The sequence below is a fragment of the Lissotriton helveticus genome, chromosome 6, assembly GCF_964261635.1.
Source record: "Lissotriton helveticus chromosome 6, aLisHel1.1, whole genome shotgun sequence".
NCBI classification, from domain to species: Eukaryota; Metazoa; Chordata; class Amphibia; order Caudata; family Salamandridae; genus Lissotriton; species Lissotriton helveticus.
Window position 1 is genome coordinate 1,120,613,789 of NC_136067.1, and position 17,105 is coordinate 1,120,630,893.

The 17,105-nt window shown below is 48.8% G+C and overlaps 1 protein-coding gene across 1 annotated transcript in view; it reads right to left on the reverse strand.

The window, feature by feature from the left end:
* SYNE1 (spectrin repeat containing nuclear envelope protein 1) overlaps positions 1-17,105 on the reverse strand; it is a 2,361,447-nt gene that overhangs the window by 268,282 nt on the left and 2,076,060 nt on the right. The window lies entirely within an intron of this gene.

A 17,105-nucleotide genomic window follows, 5' to 3' on the forward strand; every position in this document is an offset into this window, starting at 1 on the left:
ACACCTCCACAACCAAAAATTAAATGTCATTCAAAGAAAGTAAAAGGAGAGAGATAAAGCCTTTTTTTTCTTGAAGGGGCTTATACAACGTAAGTTTGTTATACAAGGTAGCAGCAAGAAAGACAGAGCTAACAGTATTCTGCTTGAGTTTTGCTGTTTAGGGATGTCACTAAAATATTGTTTCTTCTGTTTTTCAGTTTTGTGGTCTTTGATCTTAAGATGCAGGGTTTTGAAGCATGTTTAAGGTCTTGTTTAATTATTTTATAAACTTAAGAGAATTGGTAAATAGCAAATCATATTTGATATTTTGGTTACATTTGATTCTTTCACTGATAGGTAAAATGGCTGGTTTCATAAGAATCTTACCCAATATGTACCATCTCTTTTACCCACAGAGAATGGGTAAAACCCTTGATACATCACCCATTTTCTAGAGAGTCAGTATTGTTAGCAGATGAATTACCAAACACCCCAGGCTTTAAACATTCAATGCAAGGTGTATTGACAGGAATATGTGAAAAGAGTGCTGTGGTGAAAACATGGCACCAGGCATTTGGAAAACATGGAGCACAGTATCACTTGGAGTGCTGCTGCAAAAAGTTCTTACCAAGTTCCCCAAAGATTGTACTGATATTGTTTCTAGCTGCAGTGAGTCAGCTATGTACATGACAAAGTTGGGTTACGATCTGTCAAAATAAATACCTGAGCTGAAGTGCGTCCCTGTAAGAGATCCTTCCTACTTGCTATATGGTATGCTGAAAGCATCTTTACAATCTTCAGAGTTAAAGAAGAATGCTATTGACTTTTCAGTAAATTCTGGTTGACTGTTTTGTTATGCGCAGAAACTAAATACTCATTTTGTGAGGCATCAAAGAGTCATCCCAACTGTGTCATTCAGCTGGTGGTTCTCAGTCCTAGAGGTTGTGAATACTATATTATCCATGTGGCAACCATTTACAGAATTTTTGCTGAGTGATGATGCCAAAGGGCGCATATTGATAGTGATGTGAAGAAAGTATACTCCACTGCATTCTTAGATTGTTACAGGAAAACAGGACTACTGTAGTGGACATAATAAAAAAACTAGAGTCTGAAAACACCCAAATGTTCAGCCTAATTGGCATAGATGTGAAACATCTCCTTGAGAGTTGGCTAGGCAATACTTTTAGTGATTTTGGCACTGCAACATGTTCCATGTTAGGGTGCTTGTCACTTGGTAAGCTAAGAAATGTGGAGGAGCAATTTAGGACATTTTATTTTACAATGTATGAAAAGTGGCTTACAGTGATGCATAGAATTGTCCCTTCACCAGCCATGGCATTTGAAGTCAAAGAAGCCTCACTGTGTCACTCTGCACAACTTTTAGATCCCTTCCATAAAGGGGCGTTTTCTACAGACTTTCAAAAGTGCCGCTTTATTTTTGACCACTTCAATAACTCTGATGGCATATGCGCCCATTTCAATGCATTTGTTTCAGAACCTTTCCCAGAGAATCTCAATCTTCAGATGCACCAGTATTGGCATGGAATGCTATGTCAGTAAATTGTGTACTGGCTGTTTTTGGCATTGCCCGTCTCAAGTACCAATGTTGAGAGGGTCTTTTCACAGATAATAGTTTGCATGGGAAGGAAAGAGCGAGCGCGCACGACCAAAGACTCACTGAAGAAGTGTACTACAATAAGTTTGATTTGTAAAAATTTATTTGGACCTTATATACACTGAACATACACTGTCTATATACCATGCAGAAAGAAAGCATAATAAAAGTGAAACGTTTCATAAACACCGGAAAAACACAGAGGCATATTATCAAGACAGGCAATAAAATTATCGCCGCTATAGCGGCAGAAAACTGCCGCTAAAATGGCGATAATGGGCTTGATAATATGCTATATGGAATTCCAATTGAAGCCCATGTTAGATGTCGGTGATAATTTTATCGCCTGTCTTGATAATATGCCCCACAGTTTTTGTTGTTTTTAATAGTGCGAAAATGTGTAACCACTGATACCACTGTTTTTTAAGGTATTGAAATCACTTAAAAGCACTAAAAAAAAGACACCAGAATTTACTAAAAATAGAAACTGAAAACAGGAAAGCCTAAACATAATATACCTATTATTATGAGGGCTCACCACTGAGTGTGATGAAGTGTTCCCCAGCTACATGATGGCTTTACTGAGACCTTAATCACGCTATCCAGGCTGAAGAGGGCTGAAAGCCCGAAACTGGTCCTTGGATGCTTGCTTCCAGTCCAGGGAGAACCTGGCTTGGCAGTTCGGTCTGGACTGTTCCCATGGGGCACAGGGTCAAGACTGATTTGCATATGGCTGGGTTCAAACTGGAATGGCATGGTGAGCAAAAAAACGATGGATTTAGGCCCAGATCTCTGTACTGGGGTGAATGTATGACAATGTTCTGCATTCTGTCCATCACCTGTTGTTTTTGCATTGTCACCCCGAGTGGGACGGGTATGCTCAGACGTGAGTCCCGTGCTCTCCTTGCCACTGGAATCAAGCTATCCAGGTTGAAGAGGGCTGAAAGCCCAAAACCGGTCCTTGGATGCTTGTTTCCAGTCCAGGGAGAACCTGGCTTGGCAGGTCGGTCTGGACTGTTCCCATGGGGCACAGGGTCAAGACTGATTTGCATATGGCTGGGTTCAAACTGGAATGGCATGGTGAGCAAAAAAACGATGGATTTAGGCCCAGATCTCTGTACTGGGGTGAATGTATGACAATGTTCTGCATTCTGTCCATCACCTGTTGTTTTTGCATTTACTGAGACCTATGGCGTTTGGTACCAAACACCTTGTCTTAATACATCTGTAATGTTACCAGTATATGAAATTCACCCAGAGGGCACTGTAAAGATACACCCTGAAAAACCTACCAGTATCTAGTGTGCTGGCTGACTTGTATCGTCCAGCCTGCCACCACAGACAAGTTTGTGACCCCTGCAGGTGAGAGCCCACACTCTCTGAGGTCACAAAGAATGTCTGCTTCGGAGAAAGGTGTTCACACCTCCTCCAGCAGGATGGCTAGTGATTTAGCATAACAAGGCCAGGGGCTTCATATACCCTGTCGCCTTCGATATGGGACCCCAGCTTCCCCTAGACCTGGGAGATGTCATCTCCTTCCTTGAGGCCATTTGGCACGATGACAGGTCCAGCCTGTCACCACAGACAAGTTTGTTACCCCCTGCAGGTGAGAGCCCACGCTTTCTGAGGTCACAAATAATGTCTGCTTCGGAGAAAGGTGTTCACGCGTCCTCCAGCAGGATGGCTAGTGTTTCAGCATAACAAGGCCAGGGGCTTCATATACCCTGTCACCTTTGATATGCAACTCCAGCTTCCCCTAGACCTGGGAGATGTCATCTTCTTCCCAGAGGCCATTTGGCACCACGAAAGGTGGGAAATTTGCTATGCAGTAGGCGTGTTTCACCTCCAGGCTATGCACATCCCTAAGGTGGTGTATCCGATATGCTTCAAGAAAGAAGGGTTCCGCTATCTTGTTTTTGGTGGAATTAAGAACTCAGGGACAGGGTCATGCCCACACCCCACAGGAAGTGATCATTGTAGGAAGCTGGCTCTGTATATACTATACCAAAGTGAGGTATAGCGTGCACAGAGTCCAGTGGAACCCCAAAGGTAGGCAGAGGTAAAGTTAGATAGCACATAACTCTCTATTTGTGGTAGTGTGGTTGAGCAGTAAGGCAGTATCAGAGGACAGTGTTAAGCATTTTTTGTGCACACTCAGTCAGCAAATTAATTCACACACTAAAAGACTGAGCGTTAGACCAATTGATTTTGTAGGAAAATATTCTTTTAGTTATTTTATTTCCTAGAACCAAGCAAACCTGGCACAGGTAAGCAATAGACACTATAAAGTAGTAATGCAGTTTGTAAACAGTTTGAATTGAAATTGTATATGCATTTTGTTTTAACTTACAGTATGGTTTCAGAGAAATGCAATACTTTGTTAATACAGTACACAGACTTGAATGGGCTGTTCAGTATAGTTGCAGGTAAGTCACTTTTGAGATTACTTTTCTCACTCAGAGTAGTATACCTGAATACTACTCTGGGACATTTCCTGTAAACAGGTAAGTAAAATCATTTTTGTTAGTTAGTGCAATTTTAAAGAATTTATTTATGTTTTCCAACTCCACACTTAAGAACTTTCCCAAGAAAAACAGTCAATGTTATCATAGAGGGGAAAATAGTGTTATTGGTTTTGAGGTACGTATTTGGTAGTGGGAGTTGAGGTTCTGGGGTAGTTTCAGGGGTTCCCCAGGGTCAGGGATGCACTCTTGTTACACCCTCAGCGGCACTAGGGTGGCTGGGTGCAGAGTGCTGAGGTCCAATGTTATCCAACGGGGCATAGGGGACCTCTGGTTGGTGGCTGCTGACGAGCAGGCCACAAAGTTGTGGGAGCCAAGCTCCTGGTGTTAGGCTCAGGGCAAAGGGGGATCCAGTTTAGCACACAAAGTGTACCCACAGCGGCGCTGGGGCGGCTAGGTGCAGGGTGCTGTTTTGGCGTCAGGTGTCCTTTTGTTTTCAATGGAGATTTTCAGTTTTGGTTGTCAGCTGCAGGTTCAGTACAGGTAGACTTCCCAGAGGAACCACCAGCTGGGCAGGTAAGTTGGAGGGCTCAGGGACATAGCTGTACCTCAGGTTCTTTTCTCCAGGGCGCAGAGCGACTGGAGACAGGGTTGTCTTTTGGGGTCAGATTTCACCTTACTGGGCCACTCACCGTTGGGGGGTGGTCTCTGTGCAGAGGCTGAAGGCGACGTCGGGGAGCCCTCACGGTGGACTCAAACTCTGGAGTGCCGGAGGGCCTCGCTGGGACCGGTGGGCCACTCGCACTTGGGCAGGAGGCGACAGGTGCAGTAGTGGTTCCAGGCATTGGGTTTCTTTTTCCTCATCAGGCTCTGAGTCTTTCTTTGGTGTTTCTTTTAAACAGAGCTGCTGTTCACAGGAGATCCGGACTTTGTTGAAGGCATTCAGTCCGCCCAGGGGTTCTGGAGGTCGCTGGCTGCAGAACAAGACGATTTTTGGTAGAGGATCTCTGGAAACTGCAGACGGGCTGGTAGGGCTGGGGCCAAGTCAGTTTTTCTCTGCTGTCTCCTCTGCTAGGAGTCTTCTTTCATCCTTTTTCTTCTTAGGTTGTGGGAATCTGAGATCGTGATTCAGGACAGCCCCCTAAATACTGTATTTAGGTGGCGTTTTAGGGATCTCGAGGTCAGTTGCCAATGGACTACTGACCAGAGGGGGACTCTTTCCTTTTGGTGCTTGCTTGCCGTCCTGGGGCTGCTGTGTGCGTTTTCTCGCACCAATCTTTGGAACCAGCTAGGGGCCGGATTTGCACCCACGCCTCGCGGCTCCCGCTCCGCGGGACCCGCTTCGCTTTCAGACCCCGAGGTCTACACAGGACCAACTAGGGTGCAGCAAGGGCTGAGCAGGGCTGCGAGCGCGCAGGGACTCGGTGTTCCAGGAGTCCCTGCTGGCCGATAGAAGACACCTGGCCCGCTCTCCCTGCTAGCCCCGCCCCCCTGAGCACCGGGGGATTCAAAGCCTCACCTGATTCTTTACTTTGCGGGACTCTTTCCTTTTGGTGCTTGCTTGCCGTCCTGGGGCTGCTGTGTGCGTTTTCTCGCACCAATCTTTGGAACCAGCTAGGGGCCGGATTTGCACCCACGCCTCGCGGCTCCCGCTCCGCGGGACCCGCTTCGCTTTCAGACCCCGAGGTCTGCACAGGACCAACTAGGGTGCAGCAAGGGCCGAGCAGGGCTGCGAGCGCGCAGGGACTCGGTGTTCCAGGAGTCCCTGCTGGCCGATAGAAGACACCTGGCCTGCTCTCCCTGCTAGCCCCGCCCCCCTGAGCACCGGGGGATTCAAAGCCTCACCTGATTCTTTACTTTGCGGGACTCTTTCGTTTTGGTGCTTGCTTGCCGTCCTGGGGCTGCTGTGTGCGTTTTCTCGCACCAATCTGTGGAACCAGCTAGGGGCCGGATTTGCACCCACGCCTCGCGGCTCCCGCTCCGCGGGACCCGCTTCGCTTTCAGACCCCGAGGTCTGCACAGGACCAACTAGGGTGCAGCAAGGGCCGAGCAGGGCTGCGAGCGCGCAGGGACTCGGTGTTCCAGGAGTCCCTGCTGGCCGATAGAAGACACCTGGCCCGCTCTCCCTGCTAGCCCCGCCCCCCTGAGCACCGGGGGATTCAAAGCCTCACCTGATTCTTTACTTTGTGGGACTCTTTCCTTTTGGTGCTTGCTTGCCGTCCTGGGGCTGCTGTGTGCGTTTTCTCGCACCAATCTTTGGAACCAGCTAGGGGCCGGATTTGCACCCACGCCTCGCGGCTCCCGCTCCGCGGGACCCGCTTCGCTTTCAGACCCCGAGGTCTGCACAGGACCAACTAGGGTGCAGCAAGGGCCGAGCAGGGCTGCGAGCGCGCAGGGACTCGGTGTTCCAGGAGTCCCTGCTGGCCGATAGAAGACACCTGGCCCGCTCTCCCTGCTAGCCCCGCCCCCCTGAGCACCGGGGGATTCAAAGCCTCACCTGATTCTTTACTTTGCGGGACTCTTTCCTTTTGGTGCTTGCTTGCCGTCCTGGGGCTGCTGTGTGCGTTTTCTCGCACCAATCTTTGGAACCAGCTAGGGGCCGGATTTGCACCCACGCCTCGCGGCTCCCGCTCCGCGGGACCCGCTTCGCTTTCAGACCCCGAGGTCTGCACAGGACCAACTAGGGTGCAGCAAGGGCCGAGCAGGGCTGCGAGCGCGCAAGGACTCGGTGTTCCAGGAGTCCCTGCTGGCCGATAGAAGACACCTGGCCCGCTCTCCCTGCTAGCCCCGCCCCCCTGAGCACCGGGGGATTCAAAGCCTCACCTGATTCTTTACTTTGCGGGACTCTTTCCTTTTGGTGCTTGCTTGCCGTCCTGGGGCTGCTGTGTGCGTTTTCTCGCACCAATCTTTGGAACCAGCTAGGGGCCGGATTTGCACCCACGCCTCGCGGCTCCCGCTCCGCGGGACCCGCTTCGCTTTCAGACCCCGAGGTCTGCACAGGACCAACTAGGGTGCAGCAAGGGCCGAGCAGGGCTGCGAGCGCTCAGGGACTCGGTGTTCCAGGAGTCCCTGCTGGCCGATAGAAGACACCTGGCCCGCTCTCCCTGCTAGCCCCGCCCCCCTGAGCACCGGGGGATTCAAAGCCTCATTCCTATTGGTCTAAACTACCTTTTAAGTGGATCAACACTCCGCTGCGCAGGAGCGCGCGGGAGCACGCCCGGGAGAAGCCCGGGACAAGGGCGGGACCGTCTGTGGCCGTCCTAGGCCGGAGTAGGCTGGGCTGGGCCTACTCTCTTGGCTGCGTCCTCTGGCATTTGGACCAAGTAAGGGAGATAGTGCCCCATAGTTATTATTGACCTCAAGACGCCATGCCGTCCCCGGCGGGGGAAAGCACCCCCATGAAACAGTGTGGAGTTAAAAATAAGACCTTAGAGAATTATTTTCCTCGAGCTGTGGGGGAAGGGGACACGGAGAGCACTCTAAACCGGCTTAGGGCTGAGCGGAGACGCTCTATAGATAACCTGAAAAATAGATCTCTTGGAGAACATCTCACCACGCCTAGTGTAGAGTTGACCCCAACAGATGATGTCCCAATCCTGTTGAGGGATTGTACAAAAACTCCCCTAGCGTCACCCACGAGCTCTACCCCAGTGAGCAGCATAGGCCCAAGCAAGGTGACTATTGATCTAATTTCTCAACCCCCCCAAGCCATGAAATCTAGGAAAGCTAAACCTAAGCCAGCTGCAGCACATGGAGTATTTGGGCCCCCCCCAAACAAACGCAGGAGAAAGGTGAAGGGTGCACAGGGAAAAAACAAACCCAAAACCCCTCACTCTGAGTTTGGGAAGCCATCTAAACCCCTCACACCGACTGTGATAGCAGTGGAGGAGCCACATTCTAATCCTGCTGCACAGGACGGTCTGGCCCCCGGTTCGATGAAAAATATAGTAAATAACATTGCCAATGTCCCCCTTTCTGTCGTCCCGTTAGGCAATTTGGAATTTCTGCTGAGGTCACTACTGTTACCAATTAGTGAAAGTATTAAAAAGGTTGAAATTAGATTAACCATCCTTGAGGCTACACTAAGTAGCATGAAAATCCCGGTCAACTCTCAAGGAAGGCTTCCAGAGCCCCTCGCCACTCCAACAGCCCCTAACCACCCTCCAAAAAATGTAATGAGCTCAGCCCCGACTCAGGTTGCGATTGCGGCTGCCCCACTACAACCCCAGAGGAATAATCCCGCTCGAATGAAGACACTTAATCCTATTGGGCCTATCCCCCCTGTAAACTCTGTTTCTCCACCACAGCCCATAAATAGTGTTGCGCTAACACCACTAATGAAGCTTCCCCCCAGGCCACGTAGACCAAATTTACCACCAGAGGCAAATGACTTCACTGTAGTCATGGCGGGTGTTCCTCCGCTAGAGGCTGGTGAAGCTGAGGACTTTTGTGCCCTAAAAAGTAGGGTAATTAAGTGGATACATTTGAACAGACCCTTACCAGTACACTTAAATAATGAAATTATAATGGTTAGAAGGGTTCCATGGGTGGGGAGAACTCGCAAATCCATTATAGGGGACTGCATATTGGTGAGCTGCAGGGACGTTGGAACTGTCTCCCACATATGTCAGGGAAAGAGCAGATCGCAGGTGTCAACCATTCAAACCCTTCATGTGTCTTTCTTCTTCCCCCCTATCCCTGTCCCTGCCCCTGCACATACGCATCGTACCTACGATAACTGGGAAAGGGTCGGTCGGAGAGGTGATCGTTACGAATTTAACCACAGGCCAGTATTCAACCGCCCAGAGCCACCCCTTCGTACATTTAACCGGTTTCACTGCCTCGATGGCTTAGAGGGGGTAGATTGACAAATGGATAATGGTCTTCGGGGAGAAGGGGGTAAAGGGGTTCTGAAAGAAGAGTCGGAGGTGCACAGTTCGGTGGCAAAGCAAATGCCATCAAGTTGTGGCATGACGCCTGTGCTGGATGAACCCAGGGCAGTAGATATTGGATGTATAGGAGAGGGACATGGGCCGGATATGGAAAAGACAGGGTGTGAGTTACAAAGGGGGCCCCAGGGGGTAGTGGAGAAGGGGAGTGAGGCACTGAGAATTATTTCATGGAATATAGCTGGTCTGGCTGGAAAATTTGACAACAAAGAGTGGCTCGACTATATTAGGAAATTCCATGTAATCTGTCTGCAGGAGACCTGGGCATCGGAGAATAACTTCCACCTGCAAGGGTATAAGTGTTTTTTTGTACCCGCCCAAAAATCTAGATCGGGGAGAGCCATTGGAGGATTATCTATTTATATTGACTTGGGCCTTCCGGGCAGTTGCTCTTGCCTACCCTGGAACTCCCACAGGATCCAGGCAGTTAGAATTTCAGGGAAGGGGCTTAGATTTGTAGTTTTTAATATCTACAACAATGAGACAGCGGGAACCCATACCCCTCTTGCTGTTGAATTGGATCACAGGTTGGGTCAGGAAACAATGGGCCAAAAAAAGGGGCAGACACACGCAATGTTGGTAATGGGAGACTATAATTGCCATCTGTGCCCGGCACTGGTTCAAAAAAACCCAGACTGGTCCCAGTGCCCCATGGAGAAGGGGCCGCACTTTTCCCATACGCCGACAGGGTTAGCTTTCAGTACGCTCCGGCTCAAGTATGACCTAGAGCATACTATTAACATGATGGGGACGCAGGAGGATGGCACACTCCCACCTACATTTAAGGGCAGAGGGTGCTCATCCTTCATAGACTATATCCTGGTCTCAAGATCTCTGATAAATAAGATAGCTAGTGCAGGGATTGAATGGAGCGGCTTCAGTGACCACAACCCCCTAGTCTTGGAGTTGTTGTACAGGGTGGGCCCAAGAAATAGAGCTCAACACACATTTACTGAGAGGGCAACAGATCAAGGCAGGAGACTAAAGTGGTCGAAAATTGATGGGGAAAAGTTTTACAAGGACCTGGTGGACGCCGGCAACTTGGCCATCAATGATTGTTTAGACACAGAGGTTCACGGACTGAGGCTTCTGGAGGCATTTGATCAGATCGCCAAGTTGATTGACGGTCTATTAAAGACTCGTGTGCCTTTAAAGAACCACGGGAATCCTCGATGGTTCGATAAAGACTGCTCCAAAGCTTTGAGGGAGCTGAAAAGCTGCCTTAAATCTAAACCAAGGGTCCCCCATAAAGTGAGGGCGTGTAGAGAAAATTATAAAAAAGAGATTAAGAGGAGGAAACTTGCCTTACAGGCCGAGGCGTGGGCAGATCTAAGAGAAGTAGGGGAAAGAAAGGATCTAGCGGGTTTCTGGAGGATTATCAATAATCCAACTTTCCAGGAAAAAGATACCCCGGAGATAGGGGCTAATATCCTCCCAGAACAGTGGGTTACCCACTATAGGAGTCTGTATAACCACGAGTCTGGTACCACTGTAGAGTTATTGGCTACCTCAACTCAGGCTCCACCGGTTGAATTCACTATTAAGGAGATCACCGCAGGGATTGAGGGTCTGACTAAGAATAAAGCCCCGGGGCCCGACGGGATTCCCCCAGATCTGTTTTTGAGTAATACTGAACTTTGGGCCCCTTTAATGACAAGGGTCATTAATACTGCTATTACCTGCGGCCTGCCTCCGTTCTGGTCAAAAGCGGTAATTGTGCCGATTTTTAAGAAGGGCAATAGGGACGACCCCAAGTGTTACCGCCCGATTTCCCTGATTGATGTGTCAGCAAAACTTTTGGGAAGGGCAATTCTTAATAGACTGTCCGAGTGGACCGAAGAAAATAACATCTTCTCGGACACTCAATACGGATTTAGGACAGGGAGGTCCACTAGTGACCAATGCCTGAACCTTTACATGCTGACTGCCAAATATACCATGGCTAGTGATGAATCCATTTATATGGGTTTCATGGATTTGGCAGCAGCATTTGATCACGTTAATAGGGAGAAATTGTGGGGCATGATGTTTAGCATGGGGATTGAGAGTGGCCTAATTAACATCTTGAGGGAATTGCACAGTGACACTACGGCTAAGGTTCGTTACAATAGGGAGGGGGGATTGACTAACTCATTCCCCTGTATGAGTGGAGTTAGGCAAGGTTGCATCCTTGCCCCTTTTTTGTTTTCCCTGTACATTAATAATTTGGAGCAGTTTTTGTTAGGTTTAAAAGCTGATTGCCCAAGGGTCGGGTTGCGACATATTCCTGTTCTGCTTTATGCAGACGACGCGGTGCTGATTGCACGTACACCCAAGAGCTTACAAATCTTGATTGATGGATTTGTTAAGTTTATGGGTGCCCTGGACCTTTTTGTTAATCTGGGTAAATCCTATGTGCTCCGGGCGGGGAAAAAATCTACCTCCAAATTTACTTACACAATAGGGAGTCACATTGTAGAAGAGGTGAAAACGTTTCCCTATCTTGGTGTAACATTTGATGGCGCCTTACAGTTTGATTCCTTGGTGGAGGAGCGTTGTGGTAAAATGATCGCATCTAACGGGGCAATAGCTAGCTATGGCAGGAGGCTAGGAAGATGGTCCCCGGAACAGGTGATGAACTTGTATAGCTCTGTATCATGCTCCAAAGTTATTTATGGGGCAGAAGTATGGGGCTTCGTTAATACCACAAGAATCCAACTGGAAGAAAATAAATACTTGAAATCAATCCTGAGGGTACCCCAAAGCACCGCTGGATTAATTGCCCACAGGGAGTTAGGGAGGCCACATATAGAAGACCTGGTAAAATTGAGGCCCATAATTGCTTGGTTAAAAATCTGGGTCAATCCTGATGCGTCACTCAGTAGAGAAATCTTATCGGATTGTTTGAAGAGGGACAAATGTATGCGCATCCCTTGGCTCCATTATGTGAAGAATACCTTAGAGGAACTAGGTTTTGGGAACCTCTTTACTAACCCTGCAACAATTGTAGCCCAGAATAAGTTGCAAGTAGGGAACATTTTTCTAGAGCGGAAAAACCTATGCAGAGCTGAGGCGGAAGGGTGTAAAAAGACAGTGAGGGCCCACAACCTAGTGAAGAGCGCAGAGGGTATGGAACCATACTTGTACCTCATGTATAACGCACAGGACAGGTTCTTGATGTGCCGTTTTAGGCTAAACCTACTCCCATTCATGTTGGCATCACCAGTAGGATTTGCTACATCAATTGAACAGAAGGGGCCCTGCGGCTGCGACAACAGGTCTCCGCAGGACTCCCTTCATTTTGTTTTACTTTGCCCCTTTTATATAATGCCCAGACGCAGATTCCTTGTAAACCTCTTAAAAAAAAACAATTTGACCCACGCTAGGGAGGCATTAGTATTTTTACAGAAAGCCTCGGACCCCTTAACAATATGTAGTATTATGAATTTTATTAAGGTAGCGGTCCGTTTAAGACATACCAGGGGAGAAGAATGAAATGTCTCAAATTATATGCCTTTTAAGTGTTATACATTGTTTCACTGTTTGCATTTTACGCTTTGTTTATACTCTGTACAAAGGATCTTGGATATGTTTAATGACTTTTTACTATGTATATATGTGTGTGCTTTTATGGTGATTTTCAATCACCGAATAAAGATTCTTTGAAATTGAATTGAAATTGACTACACCCTTGGTGTGCTCACCCCACAAGGGGGAATGAGCACAATCCCTAATCCTGAATGGAGAATTCCTGCCATCTGCAAGATGGTGGTCACTGAAGAGTGGAATTCACCGCGCCTCCCCCACCTGGGGGTGGAGTTCGCAGAGGTAGGCACACCTTCTGGGCTGACTAGTTTTTCCCACCTGTCTTCCTGCCGAAAAGGAGGGGTCGTGCTCCTGATAGCAGGAGAGGCTGGGGGTCGCATTACAAAGGCAGCCAGGCCTTTGAAGCTCCCCTGCCACAGATGGCTCTTTCTGGCCTGAGGGAGGTGTGAACACCTCTGTCCAGGAAAGGCTTTGTTTCTGGTCTCAGGGAGCGAAGGCTCGGGGTGGCAGGCTGGTGTGTATCAGTCAGAGGCTGGTCGTTTTTCAGAGGGCATCTCTAACATGCCCTCTGTATGCATTTTTCATTTCATCAGTGTGGTTTTAATGTGCTGAGAAGTTTGATACCAAACTTCTCCGTTTTCAGTGTAGCAATTATGGTGCATTGGAGTTCGTAATGACAAACTCCCAGCACCATATATTCTTAATAGCAGCATTGCACTTACAATGTCTAAGAATGGACTTAGACACTGTAGGGGTACAGGGCTCATGCACCTGTACCCTCACCACTGGTATAGGGCACCCAGCTAGAGGGGTGACTGAACCATGCCAGGGCAGTGGGTTGTAGGCATGGGACACAGGGATGTGTGCCATGTCAAGTCAAGTCAAGTCAATAGATTTGTATAGCGCGCTACATACTCATAGGGTCTCAAGGCGCTTGAGGAAGGGTGGGGAATTACTTGTCGAAAATCCAAGTTTTGAGTTGCTTTCTGAATGCTAGGTGGTTCTGAGTAAGGCGAAGGTGAGTGGGAAGTGAGTTCCAGGTTTTAGCTGCCAGGTAGGAGAAGGATCTACCTCCCATGGTGGTTTTGTTGATGCGAGGAACAGTGGCCAGGGCTTGGTTGGAGGATCGTAGCTGACGGGTGGGGGTGTAGAAGGACAGTCGTGTGTTGAGGCATTCGGGTCCAAGTTCGTAGAGTGCTTTGTGTGCGTGGGTGAGGAGGCGGAACGTTATCCTCTTATGTACGGGGAGCCAGTGGAGGTTTTTCAGGTGACCAGAGATGTGTTCTTTACGCGGGATGTCTAGTATGAGCCTGGCTGAGGCGTTCTGGATGCGTTGGAGTTTTTTCTGGAGTTTAGCGGTGGTACCGGCGTATAGGGTGTTTCCATAGTCCAGGCGGCTCGTGACCAGTGCGTGGGTGACCGTTTTTCTAGTTTCGGTGGGGATCCAGCGAAATGTTTTTTTGAGCATGCGAAGAATGTTGAAGCAAGAAGATGAAACGGCGTTGACTTGTTTGGTCATCGAGAGTGAGGAGTCCAGGATGACGCCCAGGTTCCGTGCGTGGTCCGTTGGGATGGGTGCTTTTCCGAGGGCCTCTGGCCACCAAGAGTCGTCCCAGGCGGAGGGGGAGGTGCCTAAGATGAGGACTTCTGTTTTGTCTGAATTCAGTTTCAGACGGCTGTGCTTCATCCATTCGGCTACTTCTTTCATTCCTTCGTGTAAGTTGGTTTTGGCGGTGTTAGGGTCTTTGGTGAGTGAGAGGATCAGTTGAGTGTCGTCAGCGTAGGAGATGATGTTGAGATTGTGTTGGCGAGCGATGGCCGCAAGGGGGCTCATGTATACGTTGAAGAGGGTGGGGCTGAGTGACGATCCTTGTGGCACGCCGCAGATGACTTCAGAGGCCTCTGACTTGAATGGTGGGAGGCGGACTCTCTGGGTTCTTCCGGTGAGGAACGAGGTGATCCATTCCAGTGCTTTTCCTTGGATTCCGACGTTTCTGAGGCGCTGTAGAAGGGTGCTATGACAGACTGTGTCGAAGGCAGCGGAGAGGTCGAGGAGGATGAGGGCGACTGTGTCTCCATTGTCCAGTAGAGTTCGAATGTCGTCTGTGGCTGCGATGAGGGCGGTCTCAGTGCTGTGTTTGGCTCGGAAGCCAGACTGTGAGGAGTCGAGTGATTTGTTGGTTTCGAGGAAGGCGGCGAGCTGGTTGTTGACAGCTTTCTCGATGACTTTGGCCGGGAATGTAAGGAGCGAGATGGGGCGGTAGTTTTTGAGTTCGGTGGGGTCAGCTGTGGGTTTTTTTCAGAAGGGCGCTGAGTTCTGCGTGTTTCCAGCTTTCCGGGAAGGTGGCGGAGTTGAGGGAGCAGTTGATGACATCTCGGAGGTGTGGTGCTATGATGGAGTCTGCTTTGTTGAAGATATGGTGAGGGCATGGGTCAGTTGGGGATCCTGAGTGGATGGAGTTCATCAGGCGGATCGTGTCCTCGGTGGAGATTGGGTTCCAGTCGTTAAGGATGTTCAAGGGGGGTGAAGGTCCTGCGGAAGGTTGGGTGGGTTGGTCTCCGGGTCGGTTGTCGAAGCTGTTGTGGATGTCTGCGATTTTGTTGTGGAAGAAGGAAGCTAGGGAGTCGCAGAGGGCTTGGGAGGGGGTGATGTCGTTGGAGTTGGCTGAAGGGTTGGTAAATTCTTCGACTCTTCACTTTGTTCTGCACCAACACACGCAGCCTTCAAAGGCGGTGACTGTGTGTAAATGTTCAGGGCCTCTAAGGGTGGCTCAACAAGTGCTGCAGACCTTAGGGGTCTTCCCTGGTCACAGGGCACTGGGTACCTGTGGTATCATTTACCAGGGGCTGACCTGTGGCCAGAGATGCTAATTGGGTTAGTTTTGGGGAAAGAAAACAGGCCCTGGGAACCAGATTGGCAGGAACCCAGGGCACATCAAGTCAAAGTTTAACACACAAGTCTGGCTAAAAGTCATTAGTCTGGCTTAAAGTGGGGGGGTTACTGCAACAAAAACCCACTTTCCTACAGTCATATAGAGGATGTTATGACTCCAGGGGTAAGTCGTCCATTGGCTACTACCCTTCACTGCCCTTAACGCCCTTAAATGTAGAATTTAGGTGGTGCCCTGACTCAAGGCACTTAGATTTGTCTGCCTGAAAGAAGAAGAAGGACAAAGAAGGGCCATAGATGTGAGAACTGCGAACCAGCAGTGAACTTGTTGTAAAACCCTGCCTGGCTGCTGCTGTCCCGACAATCACAAAGATCGACTCATCCAGAAGCGGAACAGCCTTCCCAAACCCATGGAGGTTTGCCCAGCACTTCAATCAGCAAGCAATATCTCCTTTGAAGCAGGCACCACCAGCATCTTCCTGGTACAGTGTTCTGTCAACCCACCCCCGGCCCTTTGAGGGATCAGAGCACTAGAAGAAGGACTTTGTGATTCTCAAAGGTTAGCTCCGCAGTGAGTACGGAGTTGCTATTCCCTCCAGGAGACCCACTGCACCAATATCGGGTGTACCAGAGCCAGTTGCAAGCACCAATGCTTGTTTGTGTTCTGACGAACAACACCACTGCCAAAACTTAACTGCACGCTGAGGGACTTTGAGAGGGGCCAGCCCCACACCAAGTGTGGCCCTGTTGTGCTTCTCTTCCCTCTTCTGCAGCTATACCAAGAACTGTGATAACCTCTAACTCACCAACCCGCTGGACAAAACACCTCTGCACCCGAGCTCCCCAGCCAAAGCTGCAGTAAACTGAAGGTGTCTCTGTAGTTCTGAGACTCTTGGATTCTCCCGGACTAGTGCCCCAGTCCCCACTTGCAGCCTTTTTCTTACTTTTCTCATTGACTAGTGTGTAGCATTCCAGGTTGCAACTGCGTACAGCACCTCTCCACCCGGACATCCCAGGATAGGACAGGAAAACTTGATCTGTTGGTGCTTTCTTGGATCTGAGCCATTACTTACCTAAAGCCCAGAAGAACAGTCCTGTAAGTCATCTGTAAGTATACCTATGCATAGAATGTTTTGACCATAGGATAGCATTACCACGTTTGAGGCTCATGTCTAAAATCTGACAGCTGTCATTTTCTACTGTTTTTATTGTAAAAATTGTTAATGTCTAAAGTACGTCCCCGATTCTGATGAACTGGGTGTCAAATATTATATAAAAAACTGTAATATTTTTCTAAATTGGTATTGAGTTTCTTCTTGAGTGTGTGTCTCATTTATTGACTCTGTGTGTACGAAAAATTCTTAACACTACCCTCTGATAAGCCTAAACTGCTAGCCCCAACTACAGTAATGTGGGCATTTGGGATTATTAATTTAAACCCTGTAACCAATAGGGTCATCTGAACTTTCTACATAATGTACCTCATTTTGGTTTACTACATAAAAAGCCAGCTTCATACATTGTCCACTCAGTTCTTTTTCTTATTTGTTCTTATGTGAAGCTGCCATTTAGCTTTTTTGCTTTGCTATCACCTCCTCCTGACCTGGCAGCGTGTAGTTGAAGACCAAAGTAGTTATGTATGTGCAGTGCGTTCATGTGGGGAGCGCAGTTATGGCAAGCCG